Raw genomic sequence first — 23800 nt, forward strand, 5'->3', positions numbered from 1 at the left:
TATGTGCGGGTTATATAGTTCAGTGTAGTCAATCGTAATTTTCCCATATGCAAATATTGTTATATATTAGAATTTGGTGTCTAGTTAGGGCTAAATTTTGGTTAGGTTAAGTGCTGTTGGCAATTATTTACATCTGTAATACGTGAATGAAGCATTTATACATGTGCGATGCGAACATTGAAAGAAGGCGAAATAATGTTAGACAAAAATGTTTGAATGTCATCAGTTGTGAATGATGTGTGGCGCGCTTTTCATTCATTTATTATGGGCTAGGCTGCTAGATTAGCGCGCACGTGGTCTTTGTTTATGTGAAGGGAGCACGTGGTCTTTGTTTATGTGAAGGGAGCACGTGGTCTTTGTTTATGTGAAGGGAGCACGTGGTCTTTGTTTATGTGAAGGGAGCACGTGGTCTTTGTTTGTGTGAAAGGGTTGCGAGCACGTGGTCTTTGTTTATGTGAAAGGGTTGCGAGCACGTGGTCTTTGTTTATGTGAAGAGGCTGTGTGGAGGGCAGCCAGCATAGGCCAGCTAGGAACTGATATCTGAGAAAAGTTGCTGCTAGGACACAGAAGCTGATATATGGCATTGCTAGGACCTCACAGGAGCTGACACTTGTGCCGGGCAGGTGTTTGTTGGAGACGAGGCACCGGGCAGGTGTTTGTGGGTGGCGAGGACCCGGGCGACCTTTAGCGTAGTCTTATATTGCCTCAAATGTTCATTCGAAGAAGAAAACGCTAAGCCATAAACAGCATAACGGAATTAATGCCATAACCAACCAACACGTCGTCCTATAGTTGGTTGTAACCATCGTTACAAATGCAGCCTACTATGAAACGTAACACCGGCAAATTTTTTCGTGTTCGATGCATATCGGACTTGATAGGTTAGGTTAGGAGGTTGGTTTTGTTACGGAGTGGCAGGCATATCCAAGAGAAAGGGTTGTACCAATAACCCGCCCTGTTCACATTAACAACATGACGATGGGGACAGTTTGTACAGGCCAGAACAAAGAGGATTGAGTGGCGGGAAATTGTTAATTGAGGAGGCCGAGCAGCGGGGCGCGCACCCCGCCCTGTGGCTGACTGACAGCCCTCCCGTCTGACCCCAATGTTGCCTGCATGTTCCCTGGCGCCAGGCAGCAGCAGCAGCAGCCTGGCTCTCACTCGCGCCTCTCCGCTCCTCTTTATTGCCTTGCCTGAAATTGACTTTCAGCAGGGAATTTTAATGTTGGTTTGTACTTGGTTGCATGCTGTTGACCCGCGGTGTTCAGGGAGCCGGTCGGCCGAGCGGAGAGCACGCTGGACTTGTGATCCTGTGGTCCTGGGTTCGATCCCAGGCGCCGGCGAGAAACAATGGGCAGTTTCTTTCACCCTATGCCCCTGTTACCTAGCAGTAAAATAGGTACCTGGGTGTTAGTCAGCTGTCACGGGCTGCTTCCTGGGGGTGGAGGCCTGGTCGAGGACCGGGCCGCGGGGACACTAAAAGCCCCGAAATCATCTCAAGATAACCTCAAGAAGATCCCTTTGTGTGTATTTTACCTCAATAAACTTATATTAAATTTTTAATTTCAATTTCTGGTGCCTACACTACCTCGGACCTACTGGAGTGAGGGTGGCGTGACCCATAACTACTTATCCCTACAGTTACACGGTTATCTTGAGGTTATCTTTAGATGATTTCGGGGCTTTTAGTGTCCCCGCGGCCCGGTCCTCGACTAGGCCTCCACCCCCAGGAAGCAGCCCGTGACAGCTGACTAACTCCCAGGTACCTATTTACTGCTAGGTAACAGGGGCATTCAGGGTGAAAGAAACTTTGCCCATTTGTTCCTGCCTCGTGCGGGAATCGAACCCGCGCCACAGAATTACGAGTCCTGCGCGCTATCCACCAGGCTACGAGGCCCCTACGGTGACCCCTACTTAAGGCAGGGGATGGAACCCACACAACAGCGAGCATATAATAACATAGTTTGTAATGCAGAATGTGTACATAGAAAGGGTATATGAACTATTATCATGCTCTGCATGATAATAATTACAGCAGGTATTGATTTAACACCATACACAGTATACGAGCCAGCGTGCACAGAATCTAGGAGTAACGTTGAATCTGCATCATCAACGTTGAATCTGCGTCATCAACGTTGAATCTGCGTCATCAACGTTGAATCTGCGTCATCAACGTTGAATCTGCGTCATCAACGTTGAATCTGCGTCATCAACGTTGAATCTGCGTCATCAACGTTGAATCAACGTCATCAACGTTGAATCAACGTCATCAACGTTGAATCTGCGTCATCAACGTTGAATCTGCGTCATCAACGTTGAATCAACGTCATCAACGTTGAATCTGCGTCATCAACGTTGAATCTGCGTCATCAACGTTGAATCTGCGTCATCAACGTTGAATCAACGCCACTCTTGGCCACTATGACCACTGGTTAAGGACATAAGTCATCAAGGTCACTGAGCAGACAGTTCCACGAAGACTGTCTGGGGCAGAATGACCTCCAACAGCCCTCATAATGATTGCTCCAAATCATCGTCTTGACCTTTGTCGAGGCCGAAACAAATGGGGGCAGAGTTTCTTTTCATCCCTGATGCCCCTGTTCACCTAGCAGTAAATTGGTACCTGGGAGTTAGACAGCTGCTACGGGCTGCTTTCTGGAGGTGTGTATCCAAAAAGGAGGCCAAGTCGAGGACCGGGCCGCGTGCAGAACGCCAAGCCGCGAAATCATCTCAAGATAATCTCAAGATAAGATGACCTTGTTGACCTCCCCTCGCCAGTTCCCTCTCCGGAGACCACTTTCATGAATCTTTAATCGAGAGCTTAAAGCTGAAGCTTCAGAGTAACGCTGCTTCAAGCTTTGTCCTCTTCACTGAACTTAAACCACTCTTCTTATTTTTTAAGAAAACTCAACCAATGCCGTAAAAAATGAAGTGGATTATTAACAATTAATGTACCTCAAATTCGACGTTTTTCTAAGTCTCGACATTTGTTCATGTATATTGGAGTAACTGGTGAAGGGGAAATGGCAAGGGATGTTTCAGGCTTGACAGAGGTCTGTCAGGGGTTTGGCAGGTGCTTAGAAGGGGCTTGGCAGGGCCGAGGGGGGGAAAGGTCTACCCAGGGGGCCCCCACACTGGACATGGCACAGAGGGCCCCCAGGGGGGGGGAGAAGACACACTGAGGGTCCTGATGGCTCCACGTGTAGCAAGAGTTCCTTGGGGGCCCCCATTATGAAGCGGGAAAACAAGAGACAACGACAGCCGAACAGCCAAGCTCCGATAGAGACAGAGAAAGCCCGATACAGTCGATGGAGACAAAGGCTGTCCGTCAGAGAGACAGAGAGACAGCCCGACAGAGAGAGAGAGAGACAGCACGACAGAGGGACACAGAGAGAGAGAGACAGCCCGACAGAGGGACAGAGAGAGAGAGACAGCCCGACAGAGAGACAGACAGCCCGACAGAGGGACAGAGAGAGAGACAGCCCGACAGAGAGAGAGAGACAGCCCGACAGAAACAGTCTACACACACTGTCCATAGTCCCACTTACTACGTAGCCTCAAGACTACCATCTCCTTTACTTGTAGCCTCGGCAGTGATCATGCAGATGACAGTCCTCCAGGCTAACAAATGGGTTTAATTTAAAGTTTTAATGGCGCCTGGCTCGCTCCTGGCACCGCCTCGACCCCCGCTGAGAGACCTCGTTAGGCACAAGTAACTCAGAGCCTATAAGCTTATACACGTGTAGATAGAAATCAGCTTACTTTACATGCAATATCTCAATAGATTTAAGAGAGTTTTCAAGCTCTGTAATTCTCGACCAATGATTGCAGTGCTCAATATGGAACTTGGTGTTCACGGGGACAGGTCTATTGTTTGGTACTGGGTCTTAGTAGCCCTCTCTTTGGGTCTCTTAATTTGCTGCTCTCAGCTCGCCATGGCTGCTGTGAGCCACGGTGCGTGTTATGAAGTTTAGAGCACATGCCATGGGGATTGAACGCCGACCTGCATGAAGCGAGACCTTCGCTCTACCGTCCAGCCCAAGTGGTTGGGAGCGTATAGACTATAATCGATCTATCTATATAGTTTAGACTCTAGAGCAAATGCTATTGTGATCAGCCGGTCGGCCGAGCGGACAGCACGCTGGACTTGTGATCCTGTGGTCCCGGGTTCGATCCCGGGCGCCGGCGAGAAACAATGGGCAGAGTTTCTTTCACCCTATGCCCCTGTTACCTAGCAGTAAAATAGGTACCTGGGTGTTGGTCAGCTGTCACGGGCTGCTTCCTGGGGGTGGAGGCCTGGTCGAGGACCGGGCCGCGGGGACACTAAAGCCCCGAAATCATCTCAAGAAAACCGAGGAGAAGCTCAGACACCCGCACCCAACACACTCTTCATCACCACAAACAATCCCAAACACACCATTCGACTCTTAGATTACCATAAGAAACATACATCAGAAGAAAAAAAAATCCTATCACTCAGCGGCCAAGATCAAAAGTTGAAATGCTTAATATATTCACTGTTATAAATCAATAATCCTAGCTGTGCTCTCCCCCCCCCCCCCGTGGCCATCACCACTCGCACTACGACAGTGTAATTATAGCTCCGCATCGGTAGTATAATTATAGCGGTGCTGGGTTTCCCACCAAGGATTATAGATTAACACTACCAAAGGTCCCCTCCATGTCTTCCACCGCCTGACCCCAGACCTCGCATTACCACCACCATCACCAACTTATTAATTCGATATTTGCTGGTAGATTACCAACATGTTGTTGTTGTTATAGATTCAGCTACTCGGAACAAGTTCCAAGTAGCACGGGCTATGGTGAGCCCGTAACTTACCTGGCACAGGAGCGGGGCAAGAAGCACGGGCTATGGTGAGCCTCGTGGACGGGAGATGTCTCCCGTCTCGATTACCAACAGGTCAACACAGGATATATAACATGACCTCACCCACGACCACCAGGAGCCGTGGGACCATGGTCAAGACTGGCACTGGCGCCGAAGGGACCGTCAGAAAAGGAAAGACACATGAGAATATTGGAGTGGTCTTTGTTCTCACAACTTTAGTAAGAATTTTAATATACGAAGTTTATGGCGAATTTTATTCATATCTTAAAAGCCAAGATGCAGAATTCAAAATGGTGGGAAGATAAGGTAAGAGCGCTGGCAGGCACAGGGTTGGGGGGGGGGGGGAATCGTTGGAAAATATAAATTCGTCTAAGGTTTCAAGAAGGTTCTTACGGTTGGCAGAGATGGTCCGGGATTCATCAACCAGTTACGAAACCTGTGCGTCTTTTCTTAAGCACGGAGGTTTTTTTGTTTACATTTAGGAAACAGTGGACGATCGAACTGGGAAACATCGCAATCCGAGGTTGTTATTGTTGTTATAAACAACCTCACGACGCTTCGGAGGTAACAGCTGTTTGATAATTGTAAACAAACCCGCCATGATTATGGAATGATGTACATGTGTGTGCGTGTGTGTGTGTGTGTGTGTGTGTGTGTGTGTGTATGTGTGTGTTTACTAGTTGTTTACTAGTTGTGTTTTTGTGTGTGTGTGTGTGTGTGTGTGTGTGTGTGTGTGTGTGTGTGTGTGTGTGTGTGTGTGTGTGTGTGTGTGTGTGTTGTGTGTGTGTGTGTGTGTTGTGTGTGTGTGTGTGTGTGTGTGTGTGTGTGTGTGTGTGTGTGTGTGTGTGTGTGTGTGTGTGTGTGTGTGTGTGTGTGTGTGTGTGTGTTGTGTGTGTACCATGCAAGTTGATGGAAAAGATTGTGCGAAAAAAGCTAGTGGAACATCTGGAGCGAAAGAACTTTGTAACACAACATCAACACGGGTTCAGGGATGGCAAGTAGTACCTCACAGGATTAATTGAATTCTACGACCAGGCAACAAAAATCAGGCAAGAAAGAGAGGGGTGGGCAGACTGTGTATTTTTGGATTACAAGAAAGCCTTTGACACAGTACCACACAAGAGACTAGTGCACAAGCTGGAGATGCAGGCAGGAGTGAAAGGGAAGGTATTCCGTTGGATAATGGAGTACCTAAGCAACAGAAGATACCGAGTCACTGTGAGGGGCGAGGTCTCAGTTTGTCGAAGTGTCATCAGTCGAGTCCCCCAGGGGTCAGTCCTTGGACCTATACTATTTATACATAAATGATCTCCCAGAGGGAATAGACTAGTTCCTCTCAATGTTTGCTGATGATGCAAAAATTATGAGGAGGATTAAGTAAGAAGAAGATAGTGGGAGGCTACAAGATAACCTAGACAAACTGAATGAATGGTCCAACAAATGGCTACTAAAGTTCAACCCGAATAAATGTAAGGTAATGAAACTAGGCAGTGGAAACAGGAGGCCAGAAACAGAATACAGAATTGTAGATGAAGTCCTTCATGAAACGGACAGAGGGAAAGATTTAGGAGTTGATATATGCCAAACCTGTCTCCTGAAGCCCACATAAAAAGAATATCATCTGCGGCGTATGCGAGGATGGCTAACATCAGAACTGCCTTCAGGAACCTGTGTAAGGAATGATTCAGAACCTTGTATACCACGTACGTAAGACCAATCTTGGAGAATGCGGCCCCAGCATGGAGCATGTACCTTGTCAAGCACAGGACTGAGCTGGAAAAAGTTCAGAGATATGCCACTAGGCTAGTTCCAGAACTAAGAAGCATGAGTTACGAGGAAAGGCTGCGTGAAATGCACCTAACGTCGTTGGAAGATGGGAGAGCTCGGGAAGACATGATCACTACCTACAAAATTCTAAGAGGAATCGACAGGGTAGATAAAGATAAACTGTTTAACACGTGGGTACGCGAACAAGGGGACACAGGTGGAAACTGAGTACCTACATGAGCCATAGGGACGTTAGAAAGAACTTTTTCAGTGTCAGAGTAGTTAACAGGTGGAATGCATTAGACAGTGATGTGGTGGAGGCTGACTCCATACACAGTTTCAAATGTAGATATGATAGAGTCCAGTAGGGTCAGGAATCTGTACAGCAGTTGAGAGGCGGGACCAAAGAGACAGAGCTCAACCCCTGCAAGCTCAACTAGGTGACTACAACTAGGTGAATACACACACACACACACACACACACACACACACACACACACACACACACACACACACACACACACACACACACACACACACACACATCATCTGCTCATCTCCTTGCCAACGGCCATACCACGTTGAGAACACCGCTTCTCGTCCGATCAGCGAAGTTAAGCAACGTTGGGTTTGGTTAGTACTTGGATGGGTGACCGCCTGGGAACACCAAATGCTGTTGGCAATAATGTTTAACAGGGGCCTCGTAGCCTGGTGGATAGCGCGCAGGATTCGTAATTCTGTGGCGCGGGTTCGATTCCCGCACGAGGCAGAAACAAATGGGCAAAGTTTCTTTCACCCTGAATGCCCCTGTTACCTAGCAGTAAATAGGTACCTGGGAGTTAGTCAGCTGTCACGGGCTGCTTCCTGGGGTGTGTGTGGTGTGGAAAAAAAAAAAAAAAAAAGTAGTTAGTAAACAGTTGATTGACAGTTGAGAGGCGGGCCGAAAGAGCGAAGCTCAACCCCCGTAAAAACACAACTAGTAAACACACACACACACACACACACACACACACACACACACACACACACACACACACACACACACACACACACACACACACACACACACACACACACACACACACACACACACACACACACCACCCTATGACAGCTACAGGCGTCATAAATCTACTGGTTTTGCTAGGCGAGAATCCCTGCCTGGAACACTCAATAGCGACCATCACTCATCCCAAAGTATACCATCACTCACGTCTCTTCCAACATGAACGACAACCTTGTAGAACACACACACTCTCTCTATACATGTACCCCACCTATCTGTACCTGCAAGCATCGAACATTTAGCTCTTGGACCCCGCCTTTCTAACACTCTTCCTTGGCTAATGTACTGACTCACGACCAGTTTAAGTCACGTCATAAGGAGTAGTAGCCTCATAGGTCACGGTGACAGAGCCCCAGAGACTAAGACACCCGTGACAGTTGTCTCTGTGATGACACACTGGGGGAGAGACTCTGGTGGACTCTGACGTCTTATAAAGAGACTCACTGTGTGAGGTCAACTATTCATCACCTGCTCATCTCCCTCCTCTCACCAGCAACACTTCCCCTCACTCAAGTGAGGGGACCCTAACACCATTTCAAAACTTTACTCATTACTGTAAAAAAAAACCTCATCTTTGTCCATCTTTTTATTGTATATAATATATATATATATATATATATATATATATATATATATATATATATATATATATATATATATATATATATATATATATATATATATATATATATATATATATATATATATATATATATATATATATATATATATATACATATATATATATATATATATATATATATATATATATATATATATATATATATATATATATATATATACACACATATATATTACGTATAGGGCAGGAGGTCCTAAACTACATGGCGATGAAGTTGTATACCATGCAAGGTGATGGAGAAGATCGTGAGGAACAGCCTTGTAGCACATCTGGAGAGAAGGGGCCAGATTCACGAAGCAGTTACGCAAGTACTTACGAACGTGTACATCTTTCCTCAATCTTTGACGCCTTTGGTTATATTTATTAAACAGTTTACGAGCATGAAAACTTCCCAATCAACGGTTGTTATTGTTATAAACAGCCTCCTGGTGCTTCGGAGCTCATTAACTGTTTAATAATTGTAAACAAAGCCGCCAAAGATTGAGAAAAGATGTACAGGTTCGTAAGTGCTTGCGTAACTGCTTCGTGAATCTGGCCCAAGGGACTTTGTAACGCGTCACGAGCAAGGGTTCAGGGAAGGCAAGTCGTGTCTCACAGGTTGAATAGAATTCTATGACAAAGCAACAAGCATTAAGCAAGAAAGAGAAGGATGGGCAGACTGCATATCCTTGGACTGCCAGAAAGCTTTTGACAAAGTACCCCATAAAAGACTCTTGCGTAAGTTGGAGAAACAAGCTGGAATAAGTGGTAAGGTGCTCCAATGGATAAGGGAGTACCTAAACAACACGAAACAGAGAGTTACTGTGAGGGTTGAGACCTCAGATTGGCGAGTTATCACCAGAGGAGTCCCACAGGGCTCAGTACTCGGACTTATCCTGTTTCTGATATACGTGAAAGTTCTTCCAGAAGGTATAAACTCATCCCTCTCAATGTTTGTTGATGATGCTAAAATTATGAGAAGATTGAGACAGATGAGAAAAACAAGAGGCTACAAGATGACCTGGACAGACTGAAGGAATGGTCCAACAAATGGCTACTAGAGTTTAACTCAGCAAGTGCAAAGTGATGTAGATAGGCGTAGGGAGCAGGGGTCAAACACAAGGTACCAACTGGGAGAGGAAATCCTTCAGGAGCCATGAAGAGAGAAAGATCTGGGGGTTGATATCATACAAGACCAGTCCCCTGAAGCCCACATCAAACGGATAACATCAGCGGCGGATGCAAGGCTGGACGAACATAAACACTGTCTTCAGAAACTTGTATAAGGAATCATTCAGAACCTTGTATGCCACATATGTCAGACCAATACTGTAATATGCGGCTCCAGCGTGGAGTTCACATTCAGTTAAACATAAAACGGTTAGAAAAGGTTCAGAGGAATGCCACCAGGCTAGTCCCCGAGATGAGAGGAATGATCTATGAGGAAAGATTTATGGAACTGAATCTCACGACACTGGAAAACAAAAGATTTAGGGGAGACATGATCTGTACCTACAAAATTCTCAGAGGAATTGACAGGGTAGATAAAGATAAACTATTTAACACGGGTGGTAGGCGAACAAAGGGACACGGGTGGAAACTGAGTACCCAAATGAGCCACAGGGACGTTAACAAGAACTTTTTCAGTGTCAGAGTAGTTAACAGATGGAATACGTTAGGCAGTGATGTGGTGGAGGCTGACTCCATACACAGTTTCAAATGTAGATATGATAGAGCCCAGTAGGCTCAGGAACCTGTACACCAGTTGATTGACAGTTGAGAGGCGGGACCAAAGAGACAGAGCGCAACCCCCGCAAGCACAGCTAGGTGAGTACATAAATACATACATACACACACACACACACATCTCTGTATATACATGTTATTGAATATGAGAGAAATGGATAAATTTCCAGTTATATCAGTACTAATCATTATTATACCAGTACCTAATTATATACCAATCTTCTATATAATTCTATAAGTACTCTATATATAGAAGTACCAATCTTCTCTATATTTGCTAAGTTCTTCACTTGGTAAAGAAGTTACAAATTAACTCACCAAATTTCATTTGACAAAGTTATGTCTCCTGACACACATCACTGAAGGGCGTCGAGTATTAGTTACCAGTTTAATAACTTCCCTTTACACTTGTTGAATTTAATTCCTCCAACACAGTGACTACCAGAGTCAGTTCCACAACCGAAAGGTCCCGGGTGCGATTCCCTCGAAGGGACAGAGACGTTTAGGCAACGTTTCCTTTAACCTGATGTACCTATTCACCAATCAGGAAATAGGTACCACTGAATAGGTACCAACAGTTGAGGAGAAAGTTGATCGATGTCCTAATGGGACCTCGATAAACCAAGCAGGGTTTCTGACAAAGATAAACCATTTGACATGAACCTATAGCATGAGGGCCGCTGCAATGCAACACATGGAACACCTGGAACACCTGGAACACCTGGACACAGTCGGACTTTCCTACAGAGCCTCAAGATGCCAGCTCGTTAAGAAAACATAAAGCTGTCACCAGAACAGCCACAGCGTCTTCAACAACTAACATATGTAAATAAAAATGAGGCCGGGCTGTCGCAAGTGGACCAGACGGCCGCTCTCTCTCTCTCTCTCTCTCTCTATATATATATATATGCTGTGTGTTCTTACTTAATACATCATACCGGGACGAGCTTCAGCTCCTCAGCCCAGTCTCAGCCAGTGTCAGACTAGGGTCGTGACGGTGACAGTGTGGGTGTCACCGTGACGGTGACAGTGTGGGTGTCACCGTGACGGTGACAGTGTGGGTGTCACCGTGACGGTGAAAGTGTGGGTGTCACCGTGACGGTGACAGTGTGGGTGTCACCGTGACGGTGACAGTGTGGGTGTCACCGTGACGGTGACACCGCCACCAACGAAGGTCCCGTCAACTTGAATTAAAAAATTTATAATTTTTCCTCGAGTGTCTTAACTAAATTTGAGATAACTGTCTAGAAGTTGAGAAATTTTATAACCGTCCTGAACTTTTTGAGCACCTTACGGCATATATATATATATATATATATATATATATATATATATATGTCGTACCTAGTAGCCAGAACGCACTTTTTGGCCTACTATGCAAGGCCCGATTTGCCTAATAAGCCAAGTTTTCCTGAATTAATATATTTTCTATAATTTTTTTCTTATGAAATGATAAAGCTGCCAATTTCATTATGTATGTGGTCAATTTTTTTTTATTGGAGTTAAAATTAACGTAGATATATGACCGAACCTAACCAACCCTACCTAACCTAACCTAACCTATCTTTATAGGTTAGGTTAGGTTAGGTAGCCGAAAAAGTTAGGTTAGGTTAGGTTAGGTAGGTTAGGTTGTCGAAAACCAATTAATTCATGAAAACTTGGCTTATTAGGCAAATCGGGCCTTGCATAGTAGGCTGAGAAGTGCGTTCTGGCTACTAGGTACGACATATATATATATATATATATATATATATATGTCGTACCTAGTAGCCAGAACGCACTTCTCAGCCTACTTTGCAAGGCCCGATTTGCCTAATAAGCCAAGTTTTCATGAATTAATTGTATTTCGACTACCTAACCTACCTAACCTAACCTAACCTAACTTTTTCGGCTACCTAACCTAACCTAACCTATAAAGATAGGTTAGGTTAGGTTAGGTAGGGTTGGTTAGGTTCGGTCATATATCTACGTTAATTTTAACTCCAATAAAAAAAAAATTGACCTCATACATAATGAAATGGGTAGCTTTATCATTTCATAAGAAAAAAAATAGAGAAAATATATTAATTCATGAAAACTTGGCTTATTAGTCAAATCGGTCCTTGCATAGTAGGCTGAGAAGTGCGTTCTGGCTACTAGGTACGACATATATATATATATATATATATATATATATATATATATATATATATATATATATATATATATATATGTATTTCCTTCCACTCTGGAACATCTTCAGGCAAGGAACGAATATACGAAGTGCAAATTTATCTTAAATACACAATTGAAAGAGATGAAGTTGGGTGGGGGGGGGAGGGGGTAATGTGTAGTAATAACACATAGGTGAATAAATAGGGGAATAATAGGGATGGATGAGAGTCAAGCAGTGGGTAAGGCGGTGGACGGGGGAGATGTACAGGTGTCGTTTTCCGGTGCTGGATGGCGAGGTCTGGGTCTCAGGGAAAGCAAGGTATCGAACTAGTTACTCTCTTAGAGAGAACGATTGATTGATTCATTAAGATTAAGCCACCCAAGAGGTGGCACGGGCATGAATAGCCCGTAAGTGGTACAATTTTTTTTTCAGTATTCTGAGGTTGCATTTAACCATCAAGCTGTTATCGCGGGGGAGGATACTGCTTCACAGTCTTTATGAGGGTGTCCAGCTGCTGGAGAGAGGACGAGTATTTCTCTTTAGAAATACCGTTTTGGTAAGCCGCCTCGCGTCTCTACTCACGAACGTGATGAGGTATTAAGGCAATAGTGAACCACACATGATTTTAGTGCACTGGTCTCTGCTCTCGTTGCAGACCTGACCCTTTAGTCTGGTAGTTCTTGAATGTACACTGAGGCCCGAGGTTATTCCTAGAATTCATCAGGAATTTATGTGTCCAATTACGAAACCTTTACATCTTTCCTGAATCATGGCGACTGTGTAATTATTAAGCAGTGCATGAGCTGCCAAGCACTATGAGGTTCCTTGTAACAATAATAACCATGACTTGTGAACGACCTCGTAACGCTTCCTACCTCGTAAACTGTTTAATATATACAAACTATAAGCCGCCATGATGGAGGAGAGATCTACAGGTTTCGAACGTGGACGAGTAAACGCTTGAAGAATTCTGGCCCAGCTAAATGGCCAGTAATACCTTAACCAAACCTTGTGATATTGTGTAAAAGTATTTGAAGTTTAAAATTGTTTTTTAATAACAAATCATTGTTTTAGACAATTTGAGTCCTCTTAAAACGTTCAAAAGTTTAATTTTAGCATTTATGATTCGTTCCTCATTCTTGTATTGCTAAATCCCAGGTTAATGTTGCTTAATTATATAGTGTCTGGTTAATGTTGTATATAGGAGTGACACAGTTATAATTCGCGTTAATGCTTAACTTTAAGAACACTGGCACTGTGCTTGCCATGTACTAACTTAAGAACACTGGCACTGTGCTTGCCATGTATTAACTTAAGAACACTGGCACTCTGCTTGCCATGTATTAACTTAAGAACACTGGCACTGTGCTCGCCATGTATTAACACTAAGAACACTGGCACTGTGCTTGCCATGTACTAACTTAAGAACACTGGCACTGTGCTTGCCATGTATTAACTTAAGAACACTGGCACTCTGCTTGCCATGTATTAACTTAAGAACACTGGCACTGTGCTCGCCATGTACTAACACTAAGAACACTGGCACTGTGCTTGCCATGTACTAACATTAAGAACACTGGCACTGTGCTTGCCATGTAAGCTTGCCCCCACCCGGTGCAAGCTTAGCTAGGCACTGCTTGTTGTCGTGAGAACCACTGCAACACCCACACCTAATTGGGCGGGGGGGGGGGGGACAGGGGGGGGGAGAGGGACTGGGGGGAGAGGGACAGGGGGGAGAGGGACTGGGGGAGAGGGACTGGGGGGGAGAGGGACTGGGGGGGAGAGGGACTGAGGGGGAAAGGGACAGGGGGGGAGAGGGACAGGGGGGGAGAGGGACTGGGGGGGGAAAGGGACAGGGGGGGAGAGGGACAGGGGGGGAGAGGGACAGGGGGGGAGAGGGACAGGGGGGGAGAGGGACAGGGGGGGAGAGGGACAGGGGGGGAGAGGGACAGGGGGGGAGAGGGACAGGGGGGGAGAGGGACAGGGGGGGAGAGGGACTGGGGGGGAAAGGGACAGGGGGGGAGAGGGACAGGGGGGGAGAGGGACTGGGGGGGAGAGGGACTGGGGGGGAGAGGGACTGAGGGGGAAAGGGACAGGGGGGGAGAGGGACAGGGGGGGAGAGGGACAGGGGGGGAGAGGGACAGGGGGGGAGAGGGACAGGGGGGGAGAGGGACAGGGGGGGAGAGGGACAGGGGGGGAGAGGGACAGGGGGGGAGAGGGACAGGGGGGAGCAACCTTTGGACCAACTCTACAGTTTGTTGCAGCTTGTGTGTGTGTGTGTGTGTGTGTGTGTGTGTGTGTGTGTGTGTGTGTGTGTGTGAGAGAGAGAGTGTGTGTGTGTGTGTGTGTGTGTGTGTGTGTGTGTGTGTGTGTGTGTGTGTGTGTGTGTGTGTGTGTGTGTGTATGTGTGTGTGTGTGTGAGAGAGAGAGAGAGAGAGAGTGTGTGTGTGTGTGTGTGTGTGTGTGTGTGTGTGTGTGTGTGTGTGTGTGTGTGTGTGTGTGTGAGAGTGTGTGTGTGTGTGTGTGTGTGTGTGTGTGTGTGTGTGTGTGTGTGTGTGTGTGTGTGTGTGTGTGTGTGTGTGTGTGTGTGTGTGTGTGTGAGAGAGAGTGTGTGTGTGTGTGTGTGTGTGTGTGTGTGTGTGTGTGTGTGTGTGTGTGTGTGTGTGTGTGTGTGTGTGTGTGTGTGTGTGTGTGTGTGGTACTTCTCTACTGCCCACAGGAGAAGCTCTCGACACGTGTTCTCTCTTTAAGGAAGAACATAAAATACTTAAGTGCTTGCTCCTATTTTTTCGGGGTTGAGAAGTGGGGGGGGGGGAGGGGGCGGGCGGTGGAAGTGGTGGTTTCAGAGGAAGGAGGTAATCTTGCATTTATATATCCTGCAACAGTGCATCTTTTGTTGCTATAATCACCTTGCCACAGCTACCTCAATCTTGTGGTTAAGCATTAACTACCTCCAAGTCAGGAGACCCCTAACGAACCTAATCTTTTCACTGAATCCATCAACAAATTTACAATAAAAAATGCAACTTCTGTTTCCCGGATACAATATAGTAACTCACAGAACTTGTCCTGATGGCCCTCTCATAGGTAGCTGGCCGTGAACAAGCTAGTTGAACCCTTAAGCCCGTCCACCAATAACGACCGTCGGGCAGGTATGTTTAATATTTTTTATATTAACTATATGAATATAATTCAGTACACTATATGTGTACTAAATTATATTTAGTTTCCTTTTTCTAAGAGGCGAACAATACATATTTTCTGAGTTCATCTCAAGTGATTTACAGAGTGCATCTCAAGTGATTTACAGAGTGCATCTCAAGTGATTTACAGAGTGCATCTCAAGTGATTTACAGAGTGCATCTCAAGTGATTTACAGAGTGCATCTGAAGTGATTTACAGAGTGCATCTGAAGTGATTTACAGAGTGCATCTGAAGTGATTTACAGAGTGCATCTGAAGTGATTTACAGAGTGTATCTCAAGTGATTTATAGAGTGTATCTGAAGTGATTTACAGAGTGCATCTGAAGTGATTTACAGAGTGCATCTGAAGTGATTTACAGAGTGCATCTGAAGTGATTTACAGAGTGCATCTGAAGTGATTTACAGAGTGCATCTGAAGTGATTTACAGAGTGCATCTGAAGTGATTTACAGAGTGCATCTCAAGTGATTTACAGAGTGTATCTCAAGTGATTTACAGAGTGCATCTCAAGTGATTTACAGAGTGCATCTCAAGTGATTTACAGAGTGCATCTCAAGTGATTTACAGAGTGCATCTCAAGTGATTTACAGAGTGCATCTCAAGTGATTTACAGAGTGCATCTCAAGTGATTTACAGAGTGCATCTCAAGTGATTTACAGAGTGCATCTCAAGTGATTTACAGAGGACTGCAGTTGTGTTGAGTATCTTTGTTGTATGTGTGGTCTCTGCTATGCTGACCAAGGCGTGACCTCTGACCTTCTGTTCCCTCCGTGACTTCTGAACTTTTGCCGTAGGCGTGACCTCTGACCCCTCAGTATTTTCAGTAAACTTCTGCTCATTTATATAGGAGTGACCTGTGACCTGCTGACATAGGCGTGACCTGTGACCTACTGACATAGGCGTGACCTGTGACCTACTGACCTAGGAATGACCTCTGACCTACTGACCTAGGCGTGACCTCTTATTAAGGCGTGGCCTGTGACCTAGGCGTGACCTCTGACCTAGGAGTGCCCTCTGATCTACTAACCTAGGCGTGACTTACTGACCTAGGCGTGACCTCTGACCTACTGACCATGGCGTGACCTCTGACCTACTAACCTAGGCGTGACCTCCGATCTACTAACCTAGACGTGACCTCTGACCTAGGCGCGACCTGTGACCTAGGAGTGACCTCTGACCTACTAACCATGGCGTGACCTCCGACCTACTAACCTAGACGTGACCTCTGACCTAGGCGCGACCTGTGACCTAAGCATGACCGCTGACCCTTATTGCCAAAACAAGGCAGGTGCCACGATGGCGTGAGAAGAGCGGAGCCAAGCGGCCCTGGGAGTGCCACAGCCACAGCAGCATGTACAACACTCCCCAATAGGAAGAAAACCCGCTGGGTTGTTCATCCTGTCACTTGTACCCAGACACAGCTGGGACTTGCTTAACTGTCTCAAGTGAACAACTTCTCAAACAAGAAGATTAACATTCGTCAATCCCTAAAATCTTACGTTATCTTGCGGGTGCAAAGATAACTCTCCCGCGTCCTTCCTCCTCTTCGTCCATAATGATTGGGATTGCCAGCTGCAACCATATTGTACCATCGTACAGATTCACTAGTAAATAGTAGTAAATAGGTACCGGAAAGTTAGACAGTTGCTACGGGCTGCTTCCTGGGGATATATGTGTGTGTGTGTGTGTGTGTGTGTGTGTGTGTGTGTGTGTGTGTGTGTGTGTGTGTGTGTGTGTGTGTGTGTGTGTGTGTGTGTGTGTGTGTGCGCGCGCGCGTGTGTGTAAGAGAAATATATGTAGTAGACATAAGAGGAAAAATAAGTTAGAAAGGCGGGGTCCAAGAGCTAATAGCTCGATTCTGCAGATACAAATACTAAATACATATAATCTGCCATAACAAAGTAAACTGAAGGTCTATTGGCCCATTCGAGGTGCCTATTGGCCCATACGAGGTGCCTATTGGCCCATACGAGGTGCCTATTGGCCCATACGAGGTGCCTATTGGCCCATTCGAGGTGCCTATTGGCCCATACGAGGTGCCTATTGGCCCATACGAGGTGCCTATTGGCCCATACGAGGTGCCTATTGGCTCATACGAGGTGCCTATTGGCTCATACGAGGTGCCTATTGGCTCATACGAGGTGCCTATTGGCCCATACGAGGTGCCTATTGGCCCATACGAGGTGCCTATTGGCCCATACGAGGTGCCTATTGGCCCATACGAGGTGCCTATTGGCCCATACGAGGTGCCTATTGGCTCATACGAGGTGCCTATTGGCCCATACGAGGTGTCTATTGGCCCATTCGAGGTGCCTATTGGCTCATACGAGGTGCCTATTGGCCCATACGAGGTGCCTATTGGCCCATAGGAGGTGCCTATTGGCCCATACGAGGTGCCTATTGGCCCATACGAGGTGCCTATTGGCCCATACGAGGTGCCTATTGGCCCATACGAGGTGCCTATTGGCCCATACGAGGTGCCTATTGGCCCATACGAGGTGCCTATTGGCCCATACGAGGTGCCTATTGGCCCATTCGAGGTGCCTATTGGCCCATACGAGGTGCCTATTGGCTCATACGAGGTGCCTATTGGCCCATACGAGGTGCCTATTGGCCCATACGAGGTGCCTATTGGCCCATACGAGGTGCCTATTGGCCCATACGAGGTGCCTATTTGCCCATACGAGGTGCCTATTGGGCCTATTTATGTTCACCCAAACTCATTAATGTATCTAAATTGTCGCTTGGAACAATCCAGTGTCCCCCACGTCCATTGTGTAACCCGGTAAATTGTCCCATAAATACACAACCCCATTTTTATCCATAATAGTTTTTATATGAATTGACGTCCAATTAGCTTGACAATACATGTAGCAAAAAAAATGCTTGAATCGATGAAATATTTTTTTTTTTTTTGAGATATATACAAGAGTTGTTACATTCTTGTACAGCCACTAGTACGCGTAGCGTTTCGGGCAGGTCCCTGGAATACGATCCCCGCCTTCGAAGAATCGAAGAATATATTTTTCTTCTCATCTTGACAAAAATGATTAATAAATGAATGCCAACAAGACTTCACTAAGGTTGTTGTTGTTAAAGATTCGCTACTTGGAACAAAGTTCCAAGTAGCACGGGCTATGGTGAGCCCGTAGTGCCTTGGTTTTGATACTCTGCCTCAAGCAAGACTCAGCACACAGCTTTACACACAAGGTATTGTGGGGAGCATCATAACTTTGATCAGGGATTACTTCATTCAAGTAGAACTACCATAACTAGCTCTCTCCTGGTATCTCTCTCTCTCTCTCTCTCTCTCTCTCTCTCTCTCTCTCTCTCTCTCTCTCTCTCTCTCTCTCTCTCTCTCTCTCTCTCTCTCATATATATATATATATATATATATATATATATATATATATATATATATATATATATATATATAATCATTCACCTTGGGCACTAGGAGGGTCGAACACCCGACCCTTGACGTACTCATTATCATTAACCCTTAACGTTGCTATAAGCTGGTGAGTACACGCGCATGCGCACACGTCATAATGAAAAGCAGTAAAATAAATTGTTATTCTAATTCAGAACAGCAAATATACACACACAACAGTTCATCCAAACCATTCAAAGCCTTGCCCCGAAATAACCGGTGAGCGATGTGCAGTGAACAAAAGTATATTTTTAGAAATACCAATTAGATGACACAAAGCAGAAAATACTCGTTAATCCTGAAACAAATGCCACAATTCAATTATAAATTAACATGTTAATGTACAACGTGGGACTCACATCCAATGTTCCTTTATCCCGGCTCCTGCAGGACTTCCAAACACACTCCAGTTATTATTTAATAATTAGTATTATTTTTTAACGGGAGACTATTAGTTAATATTAGCTATTAGCCTCATAAATCCTTCCTCATAAATCCTAGTTATTATCCTTTTATGAGAACCATTACGAGGTAGATAGTGTATTCTTGGCAGGTGGAGGTAGATAGTGTATTCTTGGCAGGGGTGGAGGTAGATAGTGTATTCTTGGCAGGTGGAGGTAGATAGTGTATACATTGGCAGGTGGTGGTAGATAGTGTATTCTTGGCAGGTGGAGGTAAATAGTGTATTCTTGGCAGGTGGAGGTAGATAGTGTATTCTTGGCAGGTGGAGGTAGATAGTGTATTCTTGGCAGGTGGAGGTAGATAGTGTATTCTTGGCAGGTGGAGGTAGATAGTGTATTCTTGGCAGGTGGAGGGAGATAGTGTATTCTTGGCAGGTGGAGGTAGATAGTGTATTCTTGGCAGGTGGAGGTAGATAGTGTATTCTTGGCAGGTGGTGGTAGATAGTGTATTCTTGGCAGGTGGTGGTAGATAGTGTATTCTTGGCAGGTGGAGGTAGATAGTGTATTCTTGGCAGGTGGAGGTAAATAGTGTATTCTTGGCAGGTGGAGGTAGATCATATATTCTTGGCAGAATATATGATCAGAATATATATACAGCTCCAGAATTCACACCAAAATGACGTCACGCCCCATATATAAAGGCCTATCAGCGTCCAGCCCATCAGATTACCCTTCTAGTGCTCATTGCTTCCCCATCTATTCTCGCCCACGGGTGACGGTAGACGCACTTACCATTTTGTATAAAGTATTACCTTCACTTTTGTTATTAACGTAAAATTTCACATGTATATAGTTCTCTTTTGAGTGTGTTTAAGCCAAGTGGATAAGGGGTTTTGTTTTCATTATTTGTTACTTATCATTTTGAGTAAACTGGAACACAGATTATAACTGGAACACAGTTAACTGTTCACGTATTTTATTTTACCTATGTAAAACGCTAAAATTTTCCAACTTCCCGACCAAGGTAAGACCATAAAAATGATTCTTGGTATAATCATTGATCTTAACCCCTCTCCTGGATATTGCTTTCAGGAGTTTGTCGAACTGTTTTAAACTTCGAGTGCGCAACATTGGCAATGTCTGAGCAGTGCTAGGCACCGTGTGAGGAGGGGGGAGGAGGGGGGTACAGAGCACAGTGGGTAACCAACACACTAATTCATTCGTCCAAATGACCCCGAGCAGCACACTGTCGATGGAGGCGATCACCCAGACTCCAAGTATGATGGATCATACTGCGTCTATGATTATTAGATTAGATGAAAACATATCACATTTTAAAGCATTGAGGGCGAGTCTTAACTCCTGGCCCGTGGACCCCCACGTGTGTGAGGCCGAAGCTCTATCGACTGGGTAGAGTCGACTCTATCGACTCTATTTTATGGTAACAACAACGTTCGGTGTTCGCTAAGCCTCTGCCACAGAGGCTACGTAAAGGCTCCTGACCGCCAGCTGGTACCAAACTTGTGGTACCTGTTCCAGCTACACGTACCACATCTGCTCCAGCTTCACGTACCACACCTGCTCCGGCTTCACGTACCACATCTGCTCCAGCTTCACTTACCACACCTGCTCCAGCTACACGTACCACACCTGTTCCAGCTACACGTATCACACCTGTTCCAGCTTCACGTACCACATCTGCTCCAGCTTCACTTACCACACCTGCTCCGGCTTCACGTACCACACCTGTTACAGCTTCACGTACCACACCTGTTACAGCTTCACGTACCACACCTGTTACAGCTTCACGTACCACACCTGTTACAGCTTCACGTACCATACCAGTTTGTTAACAACAAAGTGATAAAGGAAATGTTCGTATTTTGGCCAACAATTACCAAGTGATGGGTCGGAATATGTTCATATATATATATATATATATATATATATATATATATATATATATATATATATATATATATATATATATATATATATATATATATATATATATATATATATATATATTGTGACGATAATCTCCTTCAAGAGATTGAGCCTGCTCTTCCCTCCACAATTACGTCGTTGGAATTATGTAAAACTACTAGGGAAGAATGTCCAACAACGACAACAACACCAGCAAGGCTTGCCAGAGCGCAAAACGTTGCAGCCAGAGACACCTGTTCAGACTCAAACCGCCAAACTACTCGTTGATCGCTACCGGCCCCGCTGATTGGTCGCCGGTCTGGCTGCACCTGCACTCGGCCCCCCATACTACTTGATGTCTGGGGTCGCCACGACCTCAGACCTCAGAATGTTCAGTGCTTTCGTAGTTATCACTCCTCCCAGCTAGACGTTAGCGTGTACTGAGAGAGGTGATAGCTTAAAGCCAATATTCCAGCACCTCCCATTTAATTTTGTGTTGCACTTCTTGTTATTTTGCCTTAACGTAACTTTTCATTGTGTCATTTAATTATTCTTATTATTTTGATTGATTGATTTTATTATAAGAATTTGTTTGTGCATTTTATTCATGTTTTGATTTATTTAACGTAATTAAAATTTCATTGTTAAAATTTACTTGTGTTTTGTGTGTCTTCTCCTTACCTTACCACAGACGAAGTTCCAGTTTTTTCTTTTTTTTTATATAACTATGTGACGAGGCCATACCCCTAGCCTTAAAGAGCCGAACACCAACGCGTTACCGTCACAATATATATATATATATATATATATATATATATATATATATATATATATATATATATATATATATATATATATATATATCGACTGTCACTTCTATTATTCAAGCTATGTATTAACTTGTCCATAACCATCTTTTGCTTCAATTCATCCTACGAGATCATTATTGGTATACTGTGAGTGAAAGTTACTGTGTGTTTGACAGCCATTGTGTGTTTGACAGCCACTGTGTGTTTGACAGCCACTGTGTGTTTGACAGCCACTGTGTGTTTGACAGCCACTGTGTGTTTGACAGCCACTGTGTGTTTGATAGCCACTGTGTGTTTGACAGCCACTGTGTGTTTGACAGCCACTGTGTGTTTGACAGCCACTGTGTGTTTGACAGCCACTGTGTGTTTGACAGCCACTGTGTGTTTGACAGCCACTGTGTGTTTGACAGCCACTGTGTGTTTGACAGCCACTGTGTGTTTGACAGCCACTGTGTGTTTGACAGCCACTGTGTGTTTGACAGCCACTGTGTGTTTGACAGCCATTGTGTGTGTGACAGCCACTGTGTGTTTGACAGCCACTGTGTGTTTGACAGCCATTGTGTGTTTGACAGCCACTGTGTGTGTGACAGCCACTGTGTGTGTGACAGCCACTGTGTGTGTGTGACAGCCACTGTGTGTGTGTGACAGCCACTGTGTGTGTGACAGCCACTGTGTGTTTGACAGCCACTGTGTGTTTGACAGCAACGGCACATCCTATTCTGACTACAAATGTCCCCAGGAGTACGATGTCCACTCTCAACAATATCGTAAGTTAAGATGTACTCTGGAGACTCCACTCACAGTTCAAGGCACGAGAAACACCCACCACTGTCGTGGCTGACATATTAGGAGTCATAGAGCTAGGTATAGCTCTATGACTCCTTAGATCTTCCTGGGGCGCGGCTCTATAGCTGCTTATTGTGTCTGTGATGTGTGAGGCGCCCACACACACACACACCAGCTGACTCTCTTTGTTAAACAACATGCTTTATATTTACATATTGTTTAATATTTACATATTATATTTACACATTATACACACATATATACACACGTCCCCAGGTAAGGGGGATGTGTATGTGTGTGTGTATTTACATTTTTATACGCTCACACATAATGGGATGGGATGGGACCGTCCTAACCCAAATCCTTTTCCTGACCCCTGCCCAGCGCCATACAGGCGTAATGGCTTGGCGCTTTCTCTTCATAGTTCATTTCCCTTCAGTAATAATACAATGTAAACATGCACTCAGATAAAGGTAGTACATGCACTCAGATAAAGGTAGTACATGCACTCAGATAAAGGTAGTACATGCACTCAGATAAAGGTAGTACATGCACTCAGATAAAGGTAGTACATGCACTCAGATAAAGGTAGTACATGCACTCAGATAAAGGTAGTACATGCACTCAGATAAAGGTAGTACATGCACTCAGATAAAGGTAGTACATGCACTCAGATAAAGGTAGTACATGCACTCAGATAAAGGTAGTACATGCACTCAGATAAAGGTAGTACATGCACTCAGATAAAGGTAGTACACCTTATGAATGTACTACCTTACCGGAGGGACGGTAAGGTTGAACATTTTTTAATTATCACGTTTAGAACATTTTTTCATCATTGATATTATACAATGTAAGGTAACGCTACCTTACCTAGCCTTACCTAACACTAACCTAACCTAACGTTACCTAACCTTACCTAAATAACCTTTCCAAACATAACTTTACCTAACCTAACCTTGCCATACACTGTACTTAACACTTACCTAAGATTACCTTACCTTGAATGACATTATTAACACAAAGGACAC

General features: G+C 44.8%; 1 protein-coding gene and 1 non-coding gene across 2 annotated transcripts in view; one reads left to right on the forward strand and one right to left on the reverse strand.

The window, feature by feature from the left end:
• LOC123764772 (multiple epidermal growth factor-like domains protein 6) overlaps positions 1 to 23800 on the reverse strand; it is a 242118-nt gene that overhangs the window by 124184 nt on the left and 94134 nt on the right.
• LOC123764928 (5S ribosomal RNA) lies at positions 7186 to 7304 on the forward strand. Its single transcript, XR_006773645.2, has one exon. It is a non-coding gene; the product is annotated as a 5S ribosomal RNA (ribosomal RNA).

The sequence above is a fragment of the Procambarus clarkii genome, chromosome 48 (assembly GCF_040958095.1).
Source record: "Procambarus clarkii isolate CNS0578487 chromosome 48, FALCON_Pclarkii_2.0, whole genome shotgun sequence".
Lineage (NCBI taxonomy): Eukaryota > Metazoa > Arthropoda > Malacostraca > Decapoda > Cambaridae > Procambarus > Procambarus clarkii.